Source organism: Dermacentor silvarum, chromosome 8 (assembly GCF_013339745.2).
Source record: "Dermacentor silvarum isolate Dsil-2018 chromosome 8, BIME_Dsil_1.4, whole genome shotgun sequence".
Classification (NCBI taxonomy): domain Eukaryota; kingdom Metazoa; phylum Arthropoda; class Arachnida; order Ixodida; family Ixodidae; genus Dermacentor; species Dermacentor silvarum.
The window spans coordinates 127,183,318-127,201,666 of record NC_051161.1 but is presented as its reverse complement, the minus strand read 5'-3'; positions in this window follow the sequence as shown (position 1 = coordinate 127,201,666).

The following is an 18,349-nucleotide window of genomic DNA, read 5'->3' as shown; positions in this document are numbered from 1 at the left end:
GACAAGTAATGTTCTCGCATTTACACGTCATCAGAATTGCTTAAGTGCCCCCCTTAGCCTTAGCCAGAGTTATCGCAGAATGAGATGGGTGACTGATGCTGTGGTAAACTTACCTTGTCTAGGCATGGTAAGTTTCATTGGCATGGTAAGAATCATTGATTCTGTTCCCTGAGCAGAATCAATGATTTAATACTCTCTGACCCTCCACCTTGATTGCTATTATTTCTTGTTTCAACTTTTATGTGCAAGTTGGGCCCTTTTCTTGCTATGCTATTTTCTTGTTATGTTATGTGTTTTATTGCTGTTATTTTACATAAACGCTGACACGTAGTTATGCGTTATGACACGTAGTTATGCATTATGAAATGTCATACGCTCCTCTCGCATTCATGTAAGCACGGCTTACGCCCCAGCTTCTTCCTGATAACTCTTTTATTACTCCATCATAATTTAATCCTTCGCCTAGCTCGCATTGCTATGTCTTCTTTCTGTCGCTTTTAACCTAAGCTGACCAATTCTTCTATTATTTTTTGACGCAATGAATAATTCAGCGATAAAATCAATAAGTCGTTGGCTAACTGCATTTGGAACGTCGCTGTTCGGACCTCCTTTAATGTGCGCTTGCTCGGGCATGTTAGCAACACTATTGATTTAGGAATTACCTGCGTTTCATTTTTTCCGGACGTTTATTGCGTGAAATTTTCGAGCATAAAGCTCATATATACGTATGGGCTTATAGTCATTATTCGTTGGCGCTTGCGCGCTGTTTCACGTGCCACGTGACCCGGTGACAAGAAGAGGAAGAAGAAGAAGAAGCATCGTGGTGGGCAAGCAGTGTCTTCTAGTAGCACCGCGGAGATGCGAAAAGCCTCGTCCGCCGGGTGGTCGACGTTCGTGGAACGCGACGCGAGCCAGCAGCAGCCGCGTCGTTCCCAAGCGCGTGCTACGCGCTACTCGCACAGCCCGCCATCAGGCCTGCCTGACGGCTGCAGAGAAGGGCCGGAGCACGCCGACCCACTGGCACCACGCTCCACAGCCGGCAACGTCCATTCGATAGCGCCCGACCCGGTGAGCTGTCTCGGCTCGCATTTTTCTACGAACACCTGCGAACCCTGCAGATGGTCATCACTCATCTTGGTCATCATTCATCACTCGGAAAGTTCACGCAAACACGGCAGTAGCGGGTCGAGTCAGCTTGGCGGGCTGGAATGGGCCCGTCGCGTTAATTTAAACGCCATCGCGTCGCGGTGAGCGAGCGTCGAGTCGGGCGCGCACATGTAAGTCAAATGGGACGAGTCCGGCACAAGCTGTCGCAGCAATCGTGACGTATACGTAGTTCATGTAAATGCTGTCCAGTTGTCCAGTCGGGCTGTTTGAGCCTGACTTCTCGACCCGCTCCTGTCACGTCTACGCCAATGCATAGCCACTGCGTGATTACGTCACCAACTCGCTTAACGCTCTGTTATCGGTAAATTAATACAGTCAGCGTCATGTCGTCAGCGCAGATTAAGTGCAGAGATAGTGTTTTCTGTCGTTGTCGTCATGTTTATAGCATCATTCATCAAGTTTTCTCATCGTGGGAAGTCATCTCCACTCAATTTTTTCTGTGCTTTCAGCGGCCATAACACTAACATTCTGAGCTTCAATCATGAATTGCATGTTAAACTGCATGCGGCCTACAGCAAGCAGTCTATATTATAGCACATTCGGGGCGGTTCGATTACTTAATTTTTTTATATATATCCCAGTTCAACCACACACTAGTCCGGCAACACAAGATCGATAACAAAATTAAGTGCCTTCTGCGTGGTCATTGTGCACAGTATACGGGCCGTTTCGTTTTCGCATGTGCGCCTCGGCGGTCAGCCCGACTAGTGTTCTTTGGTATGTGCAGTTTTTCACGCCCGAAAGTATTGCAGGCACAATGCAACATCGACGCCCTTGCTGTGCATTTGGGTGCCAGAGCGTGCGGCGCAAGCTTAGTCCGGAAGGGGTGCACGTAGTTCTTCAGTGTTTTGGCGTATATGGCACAGCAGTAGCTCCACTCTTTCTAACGTCACACGATCCCTGCCAGAATTACGGTCGCTGTCGGTGGGAGGGGCTTAGCTGAAGGGATCGTAAATTAGCGATATTTCCTGGTAAAAGGGGCGTTGAGCACTAAAAGTTTACGCCCATTGGAGAGTATCTTGTCCCCAAACAACGATCACCATATATGCCTTGCTTGCGTTTTTCTTGAAACATAGGCGCTAGATAGACTTTCCTGTCACGAATGCTATGTCCTGCTGACAGTGCGCAAAGAAGTATCTGGAAGTACTGTCGGGTGGCACTTTGCGTCTTTGGCAGTCAGGAAAAATGCGTACGTTATGTTTAACGTTGTTCGCTGTGTTTCCTTTAAATACCGACATATCTTATTATGGTCGTTTCCTGTCGAGCGATATTATATGCGGAGGGGACATTAGGCAAAATCTCGTCCCAGTTCTTATGTTCCACGTCGCCAGTAATTCAAAGCATGTCTGCGAGTGTCCTTTTTAAACGCTCCGTTAGTCAATTCGTCTGGGGATGATAGACTGTCGTTTTCCGGTGGGCCCTGTGAGTTTGAAAACGACGTCTAGAAGTACGGCCGTGAACGCGGTTCCCCTGTCAGTGATTACTACCACTGGGTCACCGTGCCTAAGGACGACGTTTCTGACGAAAAATCGAGCTTTTTCAGATGCTATGCCCAGCTGGGTAGCTTTTGTCTCCGCGTATCGGGTAAAGTAATCGGTGGCGTCAGTGATCCACCTGTTCCCTGTAGCCGAAGTTGGAAATGGTTCAATAAAATCCAGGCCAGTTTTGGCGAATGGCGTTCCCGGCACCTCTACAGGATATAGGAGACCAGCGGGCTTGTCGGGTGGCACTTTGCGTCTTTGACAGTCAGGAAAAATGCGTACGTTATGTTTAACAGCGGCTGGGAGCTTCGGCCAATAACACTTGCGCCGTAGTCGGGACAATGTTCGTGTGTAGCCCAGATGACCTGAGGTTGCCTCATCATGACGCGCTGTGAGAATTTCATTGCGAAGCGAAGCAGGCACGACCAGTAAGTAGGCGCTGCCCGTCGGAGAAAAGTTCTTATAGAGAACATTGCGCTTCAAACAAAATGACGCCAGCCTTCTTGCAAACGGTCGCGACACGTCTTTAACTCGGACTTTCAAGAAATAAGTGGAAGCAGTTCTATCTCGTCGCGCTGCTGCCGTGAAATGGTAAATGTATCGACAACTCCCAAAAATGCAGCCTCCGTGTCCTTATCATCGGTGACAGAGACTCTATTGATGACCGAGAGAGGCAGTCAGCATCAGTGTGCTTTTTTCCCTGACTTGTATACGACGGTCAAATTGTACTCCTGAAGCCTGAGGCTCCAGCGCGCGAATCGGCCAGATGGGTCATTTAAGTTAGTCATCCAACAGAGAGGATGCTGTTCGCTGACGACGGTGAATGAGCAGCCGTACAAATAAGGGCGAAATTTTATAACAGCCCACACTACGGCGAAGAATTCCTTCTCCGTCGTGGAGGAGTTTTCCTCAGGGCACGAAAGGGTTCTGCTGGCGTAGGCTATCACTTTTTCGGAGCCGTCTTGCCACTGCACCAGCGCAGCACCCAGGCCTACATTGTTCGCGTCGGTATGAAGAGCTGTCGGGTCGTCCTGGTCAAAGTGTGCACGACCTGGGGGCGTTTGCGGCCGTTCAAGTAACTCGTTAAATGCCATTTTCTCTCTTTCACCCCATACAAAGGGAACATCCTCTCGTGTTAGTCGCGTCAACGGTGAGGCAATACTTGATAAGTCCGCAATAAACCATCGATAATAGGCGCACAGGCCCAAGAAGCCTCTCACTGCTGTGTTGTCAGATGGTGTGGGGAACTTTGTGACAGCGTCTATTTTGTCTGGATCAGGCCGGACACCGTCTTTACTGACGACACGGCCTATGAATGGGAGGTCGTTTAGGCCAAAATGACATTTTTCTGCCTTTAAGGTAAGGACAGCCAAGCTTATGGTTTGAAGAACAGCCTTTAGCCGGTTACGGTGCTCTTCAAATGTAGCTGAAAACACAGTCACGTGGTCCAGCTATACCAAGCATGTTTTCCACTTTAGACAAGAAAGTACGGTGTCCATAAAACGCTGAAAAGTGGCTGGCGTGGTACACAAACCGAAAGGGAGCCCCTTTATTTTTATTTATTTTTATTTCATAATACCCCTAAACGCCCCCGAAGAGGCGTTACATAGGGGCAATGGATACATGAAATAATGCGAGCTTCGCGTGTCACAGAAAAAAAAAAGTTGTACAATAGTACGACATCTAGCAAAATACACAAATAAAACATACAAAATACATTAGTCAAGTGCAAATCAGAGGGAAAATACAAAAATGGCTGAGAAAACAAATTAGAGGCATTAAATAGATGCAATTTACAAGGAAAAGAAGTAAAACGAGGTCTTGCTCGAAACTGCGTAAGTTGTCACCTTAATAAATTAATAAGACATGAATACACTTATAAAATGTACGCGCAAAACGGTAACACAAATGACCAAGCAAGTAATATATACACTGAACAACGTATGAAGAAACGTTAAAACAGTATATGATGGATATGTACACGGAACTGTTGCGTAAAAGTTCCTAAAAAGTTGCGAAATCAGTTTGAGTAGCAATGTGTGATGGCAGGTTGTTCCATGCAACTATTGTTCGGGGAACGAATGAGTTGGTGAGCGACAAGTTATGCGTTTTATCTTGACGATATGGTCTGTGCGTAGAAAGAAGGCTGTCGCTGGTTCGAAGATCCGGGGAAGGTAATGATGATAAAGTTTGTGCAGCAGCGAAAGGCGGGCAATTCTGCGGCGATGAGATAAGTCATCAAGCTGAGCGCGAGCTTTTAGTGCTGAAATGCTAGTATAGGGCGAATAATCAGAAAAAATGAAACGGACTGCACGGTTTTGCAGTGATTCGATTTCTTGGGTGATATATAGGTTTGACACGGATCCCAGATAGCTGATGCATACTCTATTTTGGGGCCTATTAATGTGATGCATGCTAGTCTGTGCAGTTTAGCTGGAGCATGCTTAAGGTTGCGTTTGAGGAGGCCTAATGAGCGGTTAGCTGATGCTAACGTCAGGCGGATGTGATGATGCCACGTTAGATCAGACTGTAAGTGAACACCAAGGTACTTATATGAAGTTGTAAGTTCGATTATGTTGTTATTTATTACGTACGATGTTGTAATACACTGGTTGCGCCTAGTTAACGATTGTTTTAGCTGTATTAAGAATCATCGATCATGTTGAGCCCCATGTGCTAATAGCGTTAAGATTGGTTTGCAGAATACCTTTGTCATTGTCACTTTAAATTAATCGATATATTATGCACTCATCGGCGAAAAGTCTGATGTGGGAAGACACACAGTTAGGCAAGTCATGGATATAGATTAAGAAAAGTAAAGGGCCAAGAACACTGCCCTGCGGAACAGCGGAGGTTACTTTGGTAGAAGAGGAATTGCTGTTGTTAACGGATGTGTATTGTACTCTGGTTGAGAGGAAATCCTTAATCCACCCAATAACGGTCATGTGCATGTTAAGGTTCTTTAACCTGAGTATTAGTCTATGGTGAGCAACGCGACCGAAAGCTTTTCAGAAATCCAGAAAGATATCGTCAACTTGAAACCCTAGGTCTAGGCATAATTGTAAGTCACGTAAAAAGCCGGCTGTATGCCGCATGAATAACCGCTACGAAAGCCATGTTGGTAATCAAAGATTAATTTTGTGGTCTTCTAAGTAATTAATGATTTCAGTATACAAGATATGTTCAAGCAATTTACAAATAGTACTAGTTAAGGAGATGGGGCGGTAATTTAATGGGTGAGTTCGGTCTCCGGACTTAAAAATGGGTATGACTTTGCCACCTTCCAGTCGTACGGAATTGTGTTACTTGATACAGACTGCGAGAAGAGAGCACACAGTAGTGGTGATAAACTAGGTGACAAATGTTTTAACAATTATTAAACGTAATGTAAAATTCATAAATACCGTCAGGCGTCACGAAGGAGGTTTTCTCACGATCTCTCTTATCGACCTACATCTAACAATAGCGGCTGCGTAGGTCCACGGAAATAAAATTACGTGCATGGCGTAATCTGTCAAGTGAATCGTCAATACGTGGTAACATGTAGACATATTTTTTTTTACTTGATTTAACTTGCGGTAGTTAATACAGAAGCAGAAGCTCCCTTCTTTTTTCTTGACCAACACCACGGGGGACGCCCAAGGACTCTTCGAAGGCTGTATACCAAAATTCTCGAGCATTTTCTTCCCCTGCTTTTGTATCATCTTCGCGTTCCTTCGGGGCCACACGGTAGGGTTTCTATCGAATTGGTCTCGTGGCATCTTCTGTAATTATCCGATGCTTGGTCAGTGTTCTGGAATGTGGACGAAACGCAATCTTCAAACATGCTGTATCAATTCCAGTAGGCGCTGCCTCTCAGCCGGCATCAGTGTGGAGCAAACTTGGACAGACAATGTTGCCGGGGCGCGAATGGTCGTTACATTCATTCCATGACACTCCACAGTATAGTCATTTACTTGTGCTATATGTCATCAGAGTACGCAATTGCAGTGCTCTTTGGGATGTGGCGGCGTTCGTTGCTAAAGTTCGTAAACAGCACTTCTGCATGCCCATGATTTTATGCCAGAATGCCCTTTGCAATTGAAACACCTTGTGTGAGCGTTAGTACTCTGATCTGTTCCGATATCGCGTCACCATGGTAAGGCCTCTCGCTAGAGACAGACACGAGGCAGAAGGTTAGCAGAGGTAGCGTTGTGTCGTCGGCTAGTCGTAAACGCTCGCGTTGTCCATCATTGTTGCCGTCTATATCTGGACTCGCGGAAAATGTGACCAAACGCTCCGGGATGTTTATAACTGAGCCATAATGTCGCAGAAAATCCCTCCCCAAGATGACTTTCTTGCAGCACTCGGGGAGGATGACGAACGTGGCAAAGCTCGCATCACCGATGCGGAGTCTGGCGGTGCATTTACCCGTTGGCGTCATTAGCTGACCCCCGGCACTCCTGATGTATGGTCCCGTTTACGGTGTTTTCACCTTTCTAAGGCGGTCAACCAGCTCTTGACGCATAATCGCGAAATCAGCACCGGTGTCCACAAGGGCCGTCACGGGATGTCCGTCAATGAAAAAAAACACCCCTTCCCCTACCGGAAAATGGGTGTAAGCGAAGCTTGTCCTGGGTGCACCTAAACTAAACATGATGCGACGGCTGCGACGGAGAAAATGACGTCACTTGTGGTATGCCCGCAGTGCGCCGCTGTCGCTTGCGTTCGATGTCTCGAGTTTGCTCGGCAGCGTGGTTAGCAGCATTCGGCCGCCATTGCCGCTTGCGATTCGTCGAAATTAAATGGCTTCAAAATTAAATCTGTCTGTTACGTAAGACAATGAATGGCTCATACACCATTAAACGATGGCTCATGCCACCCTAAACGCGGCCTCCCCATTACGACGACAGACAAGTGAAATTCTACGCTGGAATGATTAGCGGCAACGCAGCCAGCTGTGGAAGCAGACGGCGACGACGATCGAATGCGGGAAAAGTGGCACGAGCGCGTGCCGAGCACGAGCACGAACGTCTACCGAGGGGTGCCAACCCAGAGTTTCTCACTATATTACCTAGAGGGAAATCTGGCACTGCTACGCTGTGGTATGCATGGGAATGCCGGGATATTGTGACCTCGGATTGGCATCGTTCTCGGAGAGCCTGGACGCCTTGAAGACGCGCCTGGCTAGCACCGTTCCCTCTGCCACAATGATTCATTTCCTGCTGAAAGACCACGTAAAAAGTTGTTTTAGCATTATTATTGCAGACAAACATGTCTTGTTTAATTTTGAGGATATATTATTGGATGTACAATTATATGAAACGTAAGAAGCATCAGCTGGTCGTTAATGTTGGAGTACAGACTGCAAGATTCTCGCTCGCTTTGGAACAACTTGTCGTCTGTTCTTGCTTTTCTTCGCTTGATCCTGAATTGCAGGTGAGTCAACTTTATTGAGATGTAATATAGGCGAATGAAAGCCTTCCGCCTAGATTTTATTTTAAGAATGTATTATTTGTGTCCCTGCACGAAAGAACACATACACAGCAGTAGGGGAAAGAGCTATGGCTGCTGCAGCCATAATCAATAATAGTCGCCAATACAATCACCGCCTTAGTGTTGCGGTAGATGCGCCGTGGTGGCTTAGTTGCTGTGGCATTACGCGGCTAAGCACAAGGTCGCGGGATCGAATCCAGGCCACGGCGGCCCCATTTCGATGGCGGCGAAAAGTAAGAAACGCCCGCGTACAGTGCATTGGGTGTACAGTGAAGAACCCACATCCCCCCCCCCCCTCCACCCTACGGCGTTCCTCATAATCAAATCGTTTTTTTTTTTTTTGTTGGCACGTAAAACGTCAGAATTTAGTTCATTCATTTCGGTCGGTATATGGCGTCTCGACAAAGTGGTTCTCTTCGATCGCATTTCGTGCAATATCGTCACTTCTCGCACTACTATCCACAGGACGCCTCTGGGCGCGGTTCCGGCCATGCATCCCGGTTGCCCGACGACCGCAAAAGGCTCATCACGATCACCGCGCTCGCGCTCGCCGTGGTGTGCGCCTTCACGGTCCTGTCTCTGATGCTGCCTTCGACCAAGCCGCAGGGCGAAGTGTCGCGCTGGTGCGACACCAGCGACTGCCGCGACCACGCGGCGCTGCTCACGCGCGACCTCAACCGCAGCATCAACCCGTGCAACGACTTCGATGCGTACGTCTGCTCCACTTGGAAGCCCGACGCCCGGTTCCCCAACGTGTTCCAGACGGCGCTCGACGACCTCAGCATCGCCTGGCTGGACGGATTGAAGGAGCTGCTGGAGAAGGGCGCCACGATGGCGTCGGTTGCTGCGAAACCGCTGGCCATGTACACGACGTGCGTCGAGAGCAGCGGGGCCAGCGAGGCGGACAAGAGCTGGTTTCTCGGCTTCCTCAGGGAGCGCAAACTGTCCTGGCCCGAGAGACCACATGGCGGTGCCAAGGCGACGAGCGTGCTCATGGACTTGGCGGTCAACTGGCAGATGTCTCTGTTGCTGCGCGTCCGTGTGCTCAAGCATCCGTTCACGCCCGACCGACGGCGGTTCCTCCTCGTGCCTGGTCGCAGGAGCGACGTGCGCCTGTTTGCAGCCATGCACGAGCACGTCATGGCGACCGGAAACTACACAGGGTGCATTCTCGCTCTCTCTCGATACCGCGTGGAGACAGGTCTCTCCAAACTATCAGCTTTCGCAAAATTTAGCAACTGTGTACTTTAGGGTGCCATATACGCTGCGCAAAACGTACTCGCCAATCTCTGATATCATGGTGCCACGGTTTCTACAAGATGCACGGATAAGGGCGATTCTATCTAAATTCATGCGTTCTTCTGCGAATAGTGCGGGGCCATAGCTGTGGTGACAGTGCCCTTAATTTCGTTTATTTCTTGCATTTCACCTTTGTTTTACATTTCGCAATATGTTATAGATTTACACAATGCACATTCACCTGTATTAAACTTCTATAAGTGCGGTCAGGGGTCACCGGTATGAATTCAACTATTAGCAGTTTCCAGGTGTACCGGTCCGTCGTTGGGACAAGTAGAAAAAAGGAAAAAGTGAGGCGCACATTTGCGTCATTGACGAAGAATGCCGCCGCGGTAGTATTTCTTGGGCGGACACGAAGAATTGGTTCAAAGGTAAATGAAAAACATAGAATGTGCACAAAGCTATCCGCATAAGCTAAAAAGTAAGATTATCTGGCTTCCTTCACTTGCACCCAAAGCACAGCACACGAACGTTCTTTCACCCAACCCTCAGTGGAATGCGGCCGGGAACATAGCCCGCGACATCGTGTTCAGCTGAATAACGCCATAGTCACTCGGGCATTGTGGGCGAGTATATCAGCGTTACACGTTGGCATATAAAGTGAAAGCACGCATTAAAAAAATTTACAGCAGATTTGACAATTTCCAGTTACGTTTCACTTTAATAAACTTGAAGCGCAAGCGAGACCACAGGACATGTCCGTCTCTGTCTTCTCGTCGCTGTCGAGTATTGCTGAATGTCTGTTGCCTCTAATCAAATGGAACGCTTTAAACCTTGCCCGCGTGTGACCCCTTAGAACACTTAATTGGTTAAAAGGCACCTCACCCCGGTGTAGCGTGTATTCACTGAAGCTCAGCCGTTACGCGGCGCTTGGGTGACTCGGCGCCGGTCGCCATATTTGTGGATGGTCCGCAAAAGACAGCATATTCTGCCCGGTGTTGCTGTGCAAAGGTATATCTTGTTACACCACGCGTGGTTCCACTTTTGCAACAAAACTGGCGCTAAACGTTTCGCTGAATATTCTGTGTGGACGTGCATTATAATGAGTTTGGTAGCGTGGCCGTGAGCTTCGCCTGAATATGTCAATCGATCTCCGAGTATGCGCTTGCGTGTCAGGACGCATTATCAGCGCATGCTGGGGTTCACGCGCTCGTTCTAGCAGGTCTAGAAACAAGCATGACAATGTCAGCATTCAAGGGCTTCTTTCTAAGACTTACCTACGTAGCCGAATGTGGGAACAAGCATCTGCGATTCCAGATGAGCAAATACGGTGCGCCATGCTCATGACTATACCTTCTAGCATCATCCTTTAGTGTTTCCTTCACTTAGTACCAACGTCAGAACCCATTTGAGTGGTTTTCGTGCGTTAATCTTCTTTCACTGAGTCATTGTCAGTTTTGCTGAGTCATGCTCATGACTTATTTCTACCACCATCCTTTGGTGTTTCCTTGACTTAGTACCCACGTACGAACCCATTTCAGTGGTTTTTGAGTGTTAATGTATTTTCGCTGGGTCATTGTCATTTTAGCCGGCACTTTTAATGACCTACATGACAGGCATGTTATGACATTCATGTCATTAACTATCATTTATGTTCGTCATACACTGTTGTCATGTTATGCCAATTTTGGTACCTACTAAGTCAACAAAACGACCATGAGAGCACCAAGACGTAGGCAGCAGTTTGATGACCTACATGAGACACATGTCATGATATTCATGTCATGACCTATCATTTATGTTCGTCATACACTCTTGTCATAGTATGCAAATTTTGGCAAATACCAAGTTAACGATACGACCATGAGAGCACCGAGACGTATGCGGCTATATAGATAGATAGATAGATAGATAGATAGATAGATAGATAGATAGATAGATAGATAGATAGATAGATGGATAGATAGATAGATAGATAGATAGATAGATAGATAGATAGATAGATAGATAGATAGATAGATAGATAGATAGATAGATAGATAGATAGATAGATAGATAGATAGATACTGTCAAAGTGACAAATGTTCGCCAAGAAATGCTTCGCATTTAAAAACGTCTGCCTTTAGCAATGGCTGATCCTCGGAGAGCGCGAGCACAACCACGAACTTCCTCGTTCTCGCCTCAAGGGGCCAGTGTCATCACGTGCCAACTTATTTCGCGTGAATTTAATTCCAATTCACTAACAGCTTCGCTGTAATATTAGACTTGCAATCTAAGTAATTGTAAACGTCCACTTGTAAAATATATTACAAGAATAGTAAAATCAATAATGCACTTGAAAAACAAAGCAACAGCACCCAGCATCCAACTTGCAAAATCAATAACAACGCAAGGAAAAGTAGTACACACAAATGAACATGGAGAAACAGTTACTATATTCGGTGACAACCTAAAAAAGGTTATATGTGTGCTGTTAAATTAAAGATTTGCATAGATGCGTCATCCAATTAGGTTCGCTTATTTATCTGACGTCAAGCGATTTCCCGAGGTTGAAACTGTTTTCTCCGTACAGGAGAGTCCTTGTGTCACTGGTTTCAGGTTTAAACTTGAACTTCTAGGCACATTTTACAGGGCATGCTGATGTCATTGCTCAGCCAGAGGCAATACTTTAGCGTCAAATAACTAACTTTTTCACGCGATAGCGTTAAAGGCCCCGTATCGCAGAAAATCCGGCGTCGACATCGGTGTCGGGTGTCGGCGTAGGCGTATTGCGTCGGCGTCCGCGGCCCCAAAATAATCCCGCACCACCCCGACCACGCAGGCTCTCCGCGTGGCGCAAAGGCATTATTGAACTATAATTGAATTTCTCAAAGTAAAATGCGTCCGAAAAATCGTAAAGTACGGCTTAACCACAACCTACAAATGTGATGCGTCGGACTGTAATTTGAATATACGAGAAAACATAATTCTCTTACGGTGAGAACTCAAAAACAAGCCCTTTTTCCAACATTTCTACAATTCATACAGGGGCGCGACGCGGTTAGTTCCTTGAAAAAACACTATCCAGATGGCGCTCGCCTCCTCAGCAGCCGTGCGCGGAGGCGAAGTTGGATTAAAAAGAAAGGTGCAGTTGCCGGGAAGCCTGATAAGCAGCCAGGGATCTTTGAATGATATCGCGTTCCGCTCTTAAAGGCGAAGCTTTAACGTCCTCCAATTTTTTAATTTTCCAATTAGCCTAGCATTTACATTACCCTACCAAATTCACTTATCTGTGAGCGAACTCCAGCTGGTTCAACTTTCTTTCAGGGAGAAACGCAGGTCCACTGCATTTTTGTAAGTGGAGCTTCGTTGTAATTCTTAGGTTGTCACTGACTATAGACTGCAGTTAGCACACATATTCGCACAGGGCGTAGGAGATATAACGCAGCAAACAGTGCGCAACATAATCTACACATATTATTAAAGGCGCCCTGAACCACCCCTCGGGCTTGGTGAAATAACATAGTCAGCGGGTAGCGTACGCAGCTGTGAACATCTCAGCCAAGTTTTGCTGTCGTACGTGGTGCATGGAGCTCGCAAGCGGAGCACGAAGTCGCCTTTTTCTCAAACGCTCTCGTTTCAACCGAAGGCATGACCCTCACTCTCTTCTGTGTGCTTTATTACGTAATAAAGCACATTCCAATACACGGCTGCTATTGGTCGCAGCGGTCGTCTACACCGCGGCCGGCGCGGGGTGCCGCCACGAGTCCACTGGCTGTTCGCTGTGCACAACCGCGTTTGACTTACGTTTAGCGCGCCGTAGGCACCAAAATTGGAAGTCGTGGCGTCTACGTTAACATCCAAAATGAAATTTGAACTGCGCGGCATGGTGATATTTCGAAGGTGGAGCGTTGTGGCCCCGCCCCACTCCGCCGTAGCCTTCGCAGTGCAAGGCTGTCACACACCTCGTGAACGAGGCGCCAACGCCGGGCCAAATTCTAAAGCCGACTTATCAGCTTCCGAAAATAACCCCACGAAAGCAAGGACAATTAGTAAGGGGCCCTCTGGTGCGCCAGCGAACGCCGGTTGCTGTCCAAAGACCTAGTCAGAGCCCAGAGTTATCAAACAAAACAAAATATATTCTTCACACAAAGCAGTTACACACATACGTGCACACTTAGGTTAGACACATCACAATACAATTCAGATGGGTATTCACAAGACACAGGAAAATAATTAACGACAAGCACTAAGAGTCCAACACGTAAAGTAAAAAATGAATAGGAACACTAAGAGTCCAATCGTATTCACCCGTGCTGGTCCTGAGCCGGACGATCTCGGCGTAGCTCGAGGCAATCTCGAAGACTTTCTTTCGGAAATGCAGACGCTCGATGAACTCGTCAGTTAGCTTGCCGGGGAATCCCCTAGCTTATTCCGCCGACGGTCAGTCTTCATGTTTCTTCACCGGTGCGGTCTGATCCCCCTTCTGATTCCCGCACGGCGTTTTTATAGCTTCCACCGGGGGTTCTGGAACCTTCGGTTAAAGTTGAGCTCCCGTAGCATGGCCAAAGCCTGGGAATCTTCTAGTCAATTCTCGCATCTTCAACCGCCGCCGTCGGAGCGTCGTCGAGGGGGGGGGGGGGGGGGTAGTGACTTATCTGTAGGCGCACGCTCGCGCTGTAGTACTCTCTCTCTCTCTCTCGACTCGCCGGGTGAGAAGGTGTCTCGGCACGCGCGCGCTCTCTCTCGTTACCGTCGCTTCTAGATTCCGTCGGTCGCGTCGGCTGTTTGAGGCGTATGCGCTCTCCCCTTCTGTTGAAGCCTGCCGCGGGGCCGGCGTGCTTCTTTTGCTGGCTTGCGTAGCACACGGCGCGCGTTTTTATTACGCGCTCCTTTGTGACAAAGGCATTGAAGGAGGAAGGAGAGCACAGCGGAGGCCGTGTTTGATTGCCAATAACTCCGCTTCTGCTGAACGCATTTAAGTACTTTTTGCGGCAAAGTATTTCTTAAATAGCCTATCTTCACTTCAAATGTATGTCTCCACTTCGATAAAAAGTGGTTCAGGGCCACTTTAAGACAATTTTAACTTCCTTTGTGAAATATATAAAGCAAGCTTTACATATTAGCATGTCCTGAAAAGTCTAAAGTACGACGCTTACAGATAGCGCTTTATTTCGTTAGTTAGAGGTGGTGCTGTGAGTTATATATGTATGTACGGATAGATGTTAAAAATTAGAAAAATATATAATAATTTCCTCATAATTAAGCTAATGGAACATGGTGGTTTGTAATGCAAATAATGTCCGCGCGTTCCCCGTAATCGGCCTGAAGAGGCGGAGCTGCAGTAGATGCCATGGGCGATTAGAAAAAATAGGCATTTAAAAAATTATTTGTGCACATATCAGTATAGGAAGCTCACAAGAGCACAGCTGCGCGAAGTTGTCTGGATAACCCAGCCTAGTATGAAAGATAGCAGAGAATATAAAGAATACCGTAATCTTATTTTATATTACGCTAAATCAAAGCATCTAACTACGCTGGCGCATGCGCTTGGTGCAACCTTTTGGGTTTAAAGAAATAATTCTTCTTTGGGGCCCTCGTGCAGAAAGAAATTGTCTTGTCAAATCCTTGTCTACTGTGGGCCGTGTTTCAGTACAACAAAAATTGCCAATGAATAGTGCATTTTGTGTTGTACTATCAAAATCTTCTGGCAGTGCGCGAGGCGACTCTGAACTGCCATGTTAAAGAATTCCGTTAATTTCTGCAAATTGACCGAGAAGAACTTGTCAGAAGCCCTGTCTTGGTCACACTCCCTCACAGGATTATGAAAGTGTCTCAAAAAGAGCATTTATTATGCGATCACGCTATCACGCCATTTACCGTGCCCTAAAATGACAACAAATATTGCAGCATTGTAATTCCCCCGTACATGACCTATACGATATTTGTCCCACTTTCTGTGAACACAGGGGTGCGTGGCCACGGATGGCTGCACTACACTTTGCATTACTGCAAAGCGCGCGGCCGCGCATCGAAGCAAGCCTGCGCAGGCACAGTAGCCCATGAAAGCTTGACTTTGTTTCGTCTGCTGCATTGTTTTGGTGCACAAGCCTGCACTGCGGTGAAGTGTAGCAGACGACACGAATCCAAGTCTCTGGCCGTTACTGCAGGAGATAGTAAACTTATTTATTTATTTATTTATTTATTTATTTATTTATTTATTTATTTATTTATTTATTTATTTATTTATTTATTTATTTATTTATTTATTTATTTATTTATTTATTTATTTATTTATTTATTTATTTATTGAATAAGCAAAGGTTTTTGTGGCAAAGTAAAAGGCCGTCATCATCCTATGTTTTTTAGGTCCACTGCAGGACGAAGGCCTCTCCCAGTGATCTCCAATTACCCCTCTCTTGTGCTGATTCCAACTTACTCCTGCAAATTTCCTCATTAGGGCGCACTTCTCCTGAGAGCCCTTTGTTTTGTCCCATGTGAACTAGTTACAGCAGCACTGTAGTGGTAACAGAGCATGTCATGGCAGCAAGGTGAGCATAGAGGGTCCTGCATATTTCTCTTAACATGTTCGAAAAAAGATTTCGCGCTTACCGCTGCGACGCTCTTGCTGAAATTTTGCAGGAGGATCGCATTTCGGAGTCTACATCGTTAAGCTTAGTACTTGCCACAGTTAATTGCCTGGTGCTTAAGAAAAAGTTCCAAATTTGCCTTCATTTACGGGGATGAGAGCTGCGGCCGCGACGGCGCAAGCATAAACTTGTTACACCGCCTACCGGCAGCTGCAGAAAGCAATGTTTCACGGAGGGCTGTCGTGTGTTCCAGGAGCGGGCAACAAGCCGTAACCCTCCCTGACCGGCTGCTTTGTTTAGCTGCCGGCAGGCGGCGACACAAGTTTATGCTTTCGATCTCGTGGCAGCAGGTCCCATCCCCATAAGCGAAGGCAAATTTGGACCTTTTTCTTTTTTTTCAACCCCGAAATGCGACCCTTCTGCAAAATTTCAGCAAGAACAGGGCAGCGGCAAGAGCAAAATCTTTGTTTTTTTTTCTTTTTTCGAATACGTTAAGTGAAATATGCAGGACCCAGAACACACCTGTCCTACTTAAACGGAATTTTGCGGTGGTTTTCTGCGGATGTTATGCGCAGGTACTGGGGACTCATCTATTATTTCTTTCTGAGTCGCCAACCTGGTCCCGACGTTGCGCTCACCATCAAGAAAAGCGCTGAAACCCAAGGAAAAGCCGTTTCCTTAATGAGCGAGATGGCGGCACGAAGGTCCTACACGAATGTGTCGTTGTTCCCCATATCCGAAGGACGCGTGACCTACCGAAACGCTGACATTTGGGTGGAGGCGCTCAAAGACAGCGTGCGGGTATCGGTCGGCGACGACGTGCTCGTCGCCAACACCGCCGCCCTGTTGAGTCTGAGCGACTTTGTGACGGAGGAGGGCAACGACGAAGCGCTCATGTACCTGTCGTGGCAGTTCGTCCAGATGTACGCGCTCGCGCTCGACAAGCAGCTTCTCCAAGACATCTTGGGAGGCGGGACGGCGCCGTACTTGGCTCTGCTCTGCGCCGCGCAAGTGGATGCAGTCTACAACCCTGTCTTGGCGCGTCTCTACGTCGCGTCGCGTCTCACTCAGGATGGCATGAGGATGGTCAACGCCCTCCTTGGGGCCCTAAAGAAGAAAGTACTTGACCGCGTGAGCAGAATGACCTGGCTGGATGCGGCTGGCAGGGAGTTCTTCAAGCAGCAGCTCGAATCCACTGTCGTGCACCTGTGGCCGTCGGCAACCTTCGATAACGCCCTCGCTGTGGAAGAGTTTTATGCCGGCTGTCCACAGGGCGGCCAATCTTTCGTGCATTTTTGGATAAGCGCGCGAAAGTGCCTTAACGAGCTGCTGACGGGAACGGGCCGAGGCGACGTGTCTGTAATGCAGCCGAACTTCACCCCTCACCTTATGGCATACGACTCGTTCGAAAACTCCGTCGGGATCGCCATGGCGGCTCTCGCAAGTCCCCTGTATTGGATGCGCGGAACGCCAGGAATGCTTTACGGCGGTCTCGGCTGGCTGTTCACGGCGTTTCTGCTGAGCGCCATCGACGAGCATAAGCAGTACCTGCATCCCAACGGAAGCTTCGACGGAACGGGCTCTTGGCTGCCTGCACAGTCAGCAGAAGCCATCGAACTAAAGGAACACTGCACCGCCACGGCTCGCGTGTCGGCGGTCGTCGGATTGGAGGTCGTGCATTCAGTCTTCATGGAGCATCTCCGGAACAATTTCCACTTTAATTTGACCACTGAACTCACCGAAGAGAAGGTGTTCTTCATGACGCTTTGCCGCTTGTTGTGCGCGAAGAAGGGCTCTATGTGGTCTGTGGGCAGTTGCAATGGACTAGTGGCGCACTCTAGAGAGTTTGTGCGAACCTTTCAATGTAATGCGAGTTCGCCGTTAGGGACGCCCAAGGACTGCCAATTTTTGTGATCCTTGTAGTGGAACCTTGAAACGCTTCGCTGGAGGCGTGAACGTGGGTTATGTGTGTTTGCGTGTGGTGCGTTCTACGCTATGAATGTATGCTTATGACATTTTTTTTATTTATTTTTGCCCCCGTTTCGATTTGTTTGATGTACAATGTGCCTGTGTTGCTTTCTGCAAGTTGGAGTTTCCTTTCTTTCCGATTTAGCAGCAAGGATTGTATCCTGTTGAGTATTATTATATTCCTGCACCAACGCTTTGTTTCTGTTTTAGAAAGTAATTGGGATGAACTCGGAAACCTTCTGATATGCAATCGCGTTTCTCATTCGTTCACATTATCTAAATTCCGAAATTTGTTCGCTTCCTGGGCCACTTCCTGTGGAGTCGTACTTCTAAATTTGTTAACGCAGCAGCGAATAGAAACGATGACACTGTGGTCAATTTATAGGTCGGCAAACTCGCAAGTCGGATCACTCACGCTCCGGCCAACTTGCGAGTCCGAGTGATCTCGAG